This window comes from Silene latifolia, chromosome 11 (genome assembly GCF_048544455.1).
Source record: "Silene latifolia isolate original U9 population chromosome 11, ASM4854445v1, whole genome shotgun sequence".
Lineage (NCBI taxonomy): Eukaryota > Viridiplantae > Streptophyta > Magnoliopsida > Caryophyllales > Caryophyllaceae > Silene > Silene latifolia.
This window is the reverse complement of record NC_133536.1, coordinates 4,560,549-4,565,381: the sequence shown is the minus strand read 5'-3', so window position 1 is coordinate 4,565,381 and position 4,833 is coordinate 4,560,549.

Here is a 4,833-nt window from a genome sequence, read left to right as displayed (position 1 = left end):
ATAAAAAGTTAAGGCTCCAAAAAAAAAATAGCTGCCACAGGTTAGAAATTGCTTTTAAATTTGGTTTTCCTAAAACAAGAGAGAGAGTAAACCCCCCCCAAAAAAAAAAAAAAAAAAAAAAAAAAAAACCCCACATCCAGTTGCGGCATCATGTGTAGCAGTCACCAAACAGTCGCAACGCTCGATAGCAAACCATAATAAGACAAGCATTCCGCACTCTCAAAGTACCCAAATTAGTAATTAGTAATACATGTGAGAACGGCAACATCATTAGCAGCGTATAAAAAAGTTTTAAAAAATTGGACAAACTCGAACTCAAAAGCGCAAAATAATCATTTACCAAAATGTTTTACACCCAAAAGGAAAAAAGAGCCGCACCTTGAAAGACGTTCCAAGCTCCTTAGACCTATGTCAAAACAACGACGGAACCAGTGAAGTTCTCACAACAGTCAAAACTATAGCAATGGAAACACCATCCGCAATAACAACAACAACACTGACGACAACAACACTGTTAGACATTAACAATAAACAACCAATACTTCGGTTAATAAGCCACACCATGAACCCAAATGGTTTACACCCAAAAGGAAAACAGAGCCGCACCTTGAAAGACGTTCCAAGCTCCTTGGACCTATGTCAAAACAACGACAGAATCAGTGAAGTTATCTCAACAATAATAACTATAGCAATGGAAACACCATCCACAACAACAACAACAACACTGACGACAACAACACTGTTAGACATTAAGAATAAACAACCAATACTTCGGTTAATAAGCCACACCATTAACCCAAATGGTTTACACCCAAAAGGAAAAAAGAGCCGCACCTTGAAAGATGTTCCAAGCTCCTTAGACCTACGTCAAAACAACGACGGAATCAGTGAAGTTATCACAACAGTAAAAACTACAGCAATGGAAACACCATCCACAACAACAATAACAACACTACTGAAGACAACAACACTGTTAGACATTAAGAATAAACAACCAATACCTCGGTTAATAACCCACACCTTGAAAGATGTTCCCAGCTCCTTAAACCTATACGCAAAACAACAGAAACAATGAAAAAATTCACAACAGAAAAAATCAAAAACAAAAGAAACACCAGCAGCAACAACAACAACAACTCTGACCATAACAACACTGTCAGTCATCAGGAGCAAATAACCCATTTTTAGGTTTAAAAAATGTTTGAGTCCAAAATTTAATTAGAAGGCACACCTTTGAAGACACAGGTGCATCGAACTCTTAAACCCTATATGTAAAAAACGTACAACTCAGTGATAATAACAGCAGAAATCGACCAAAATTTAATTAGAAGGCACACACTTTGAAGACACAGGTGCATCGAACTCTTAAACCCTATAAGAAAAAAATGTACAACTCACTGATAATAACAGCAGAAATCACCAACAATAGTTGCAGGAACAAAACTAACAGTATCGGTAATAAAGAGTCCAGAACCACTAATTCATAAACCCAGATCTAACACAAAAACAACATTAACAACTGAACAATCTAACAATGATAACCCCAAAATAAAAAAACGACCAAGATAAGGTAAGTATCCACCATTTCAGACAACACCAACAACAATCAATACCCAATAAATGGACTATTATAACTAAATTCTCAACTAAACGAAACTCAAACACATTAACAAAATCAATAATTTAGTAGCTAATTCGCTAACCTTTTAGGAGAATTACAAGAAACACATGTAGCACTATCACCGCCGCCACAACAACTCCCTGTAACCAGAACCACAAATAACAACAAAACAATTAGATCTACAGAAATAGCAATAATCACCAAAAGCAAATCAACAGAAACAATAAATGAGAATCGGGAAAAGGGAGATTAAGGGTTTAGAGATCAGTACATTGAGGAGTGAAGATAACTGAGATGGAAAAGAGTGGATACAAAGAGTGTCGTAAAGTAGTGGTTAGAAGTAATAGAGAGATGGAGGGAGTAGATTGAAAAGGAAGAACCAACGGAGGGTGAGGATTTCAGTGGTACTATTCATATGAATAGTAGTAGGGAGTTTAAACTTTTTAAGAGTTTAAGATTCCTTTATTTTCGTGCCATTGTCCAAATGAGACACTTATTAGGAATAGGAGGGAGTATATAATAAATCATGTTAATACAGTGACAATAATAACATTATTCTAGTGTCTCGGTAAAAAAATATCTATACAACTATTATGATGATATATTTTATTTTTGTTTTAACAAAGTTTATGTTCGTCTTCTTAAACAAGTGTGGAGTGTGCTCCACCTGAAATTAAGTGACGAAAGTCACGAATATATTTGGGTGGGTTTCTTGAATTCACACTCTAGTGGAGCAATCATTTTGAAATATTGCATTTCATCATTACTCTATTGAAATGGCTGCTAACTAATTTCTTTCACAGTGCGTCTGGCTTCAGACGGCTGTTACTCGTTTGAAATTAGACGGGTAACATGTCATTTTATAATAAAATATTGTTATTTTCTGATAATATGTTACCATTATTTTTCACAAGTATTTTTAGGGTAAAAAATGACACCTCCAATGATAACATTTTGTGAATTAAATGGTTACATTCTCTTAAAAAATGGCAACATTTTGTCGTCTTATTTCAGACGGGAAAGGAGTCCGTCTGAAATAAGAATTTGTGTTTCAAGTAATGCCCATTTTTTTCGGTTTAATTTCATCTCTCATTCAACTCAGTGCAATTCATTTTAGTTCAGTTCAGTCGTTCATGTCTTCTGTTTAAGGCTTTATTTGGTAAAACTAGCTGAAAAGGCGTAACCGAAATCTGAAAAGGTAACTGGTTAGCTGAATATTATGACCTGCAAAGATGCCTGATTTTTATTAAAATTGTTTGGAAAACTAGCTGAAAAGGTAGCTGATATTTAGTCAAATGACATAAAAAGACATGATTTATCATTGTTATTGTTTATTATGTTTGTAATATTATATTTGTGTTATGTTGTTGCTGTTATTAGTAATTATAATGTAATTTTTTTCACTATATTTGAACAAATGTCCAACATGTTTCAAAATAAATAGAAATAATAATTATTATATCATGATTACGTAAAAACAAAACATAAAAAAAAAAACATAAAATAAATTCAAAAAGTATATCTAAAAATGTATTTAATGGATACGAAATTAGTTTTCTATTAAACATGAAAAATTTCAATTAAGTAATACCTTAAATTAAACCAACATTTAGGCTCCGTTTGACACGACACTTTAGGTAATTTATTTGACCAAAGTAACTTATTTGACCAAAATTTCAGCTACCTGATTGTTTTGCAAGTGTTTGGCAAGTAGCTTATTTGGTCAAATAAGGTACCTGAAATAAAATGCTACCTCAGGTAGCATTTGGGAAATCAGGTACCTGAAATGACTTATTTTCCATTTTGTACCCCTTTATTCTATAATATTAAATAATTTTCATATCCTTTTACGTCATTTTACCAAAATCGGCTACCTTTTCAGCTAGTTTGCCAAACACATTTTTATATAATCAATTACCTTATCAGTTCATAACTTTAAGCTACCTTATCAGTTACCTTTTCAGGTTTCAGTTAACTTTTCAGTTTTCAGCTACCTTTTCAGGTTTCAGCTACCTTTTCAGGTAGTTTTGCCAAACAGAGTCTAAATATAAAAGGTTGAAGGGTAAAAAAGGTAGGTAAAATATAATCAGGTACCTGAAATGTCAAATTCTACTTTAGGTAGCTTTTCATTTCAGGTAATGCTACTTGCCAAATGCTTCCAAACAAATAAGCTACTTGAATCTTTTGACAAAAAAAGTTACTTCGATGAAAAAAAGTACCTGAAAAGCGCTGTCAAACAGAGCCTAACTCAGCTATTTCAACTCTATTTATCTCAATCCAGCTCATTTCAGCTCAGTTTAACTAAGTTCAACTCCATCCAACCTAACCAAACATGGCCTAATTATATAAGAAACATCCCTATGATAAAACGTTTTTAAGATTATTTTATAATTTAAAATAAAATAGATACAGAGATCATTGTTAAAAATAAAATGGACAAGCTTGTTACAAAAATATGTGCGAAATAAAAGAGTTGTTTTGGGGAGCGATTATAACAACAAAAGAGTCATCATGTAAAACACATAAATGGCTATAAAAAGGTGGGCAACTCAATAACTTAGTAAAAGATCGTCTCTTCCAATTTTTTTTTTCATTAATCTGATGTACATGATGATCAACAACTCAGTCTACTGTTTCAATATACTATCTACCAAATACTCCCAAACAACTTATTGACGAGTCAAACATGCTAAACGTCCTCAATATGGCAAAAAAATCATCAATCCACCAATACCAAACACATCCTTCATTTTCAAAAAATTGTGTTTTAGTAAACCCTATCCAGTCCAATCCAATACATCATAGGCCCAACACCTTTCTCCAAAAGCCCAGATTACCCATAACCAAGTTACTCCAATCCAACCCATTTAAGCTGATACAACCCATGAACTCCCTCCCTCACAATGGCCCAAATTAAACGTCAAATACAATAACGTTAGGTTTACTGGGCCGAATTGGAATGCCGCCATTTTAAATCGATTTAATCTGATAAACTGATGGTTGCGAGTCTCTCTATATCTGGTGCTAATATTCCACTATTGAAAGAGAGCGCGGTAAGATTTGAAACGCGACCTTTTGATCCTACTGATGCTGGTAGTCTGGTACTATATAAAAAACCAACTCAACTAATCGTGATTTTAATGATCGTCTGGTGCAACACAAAGTTCGACTTGTTAACACAAATACTTCATGAAATTTTGTACATGCCCCGG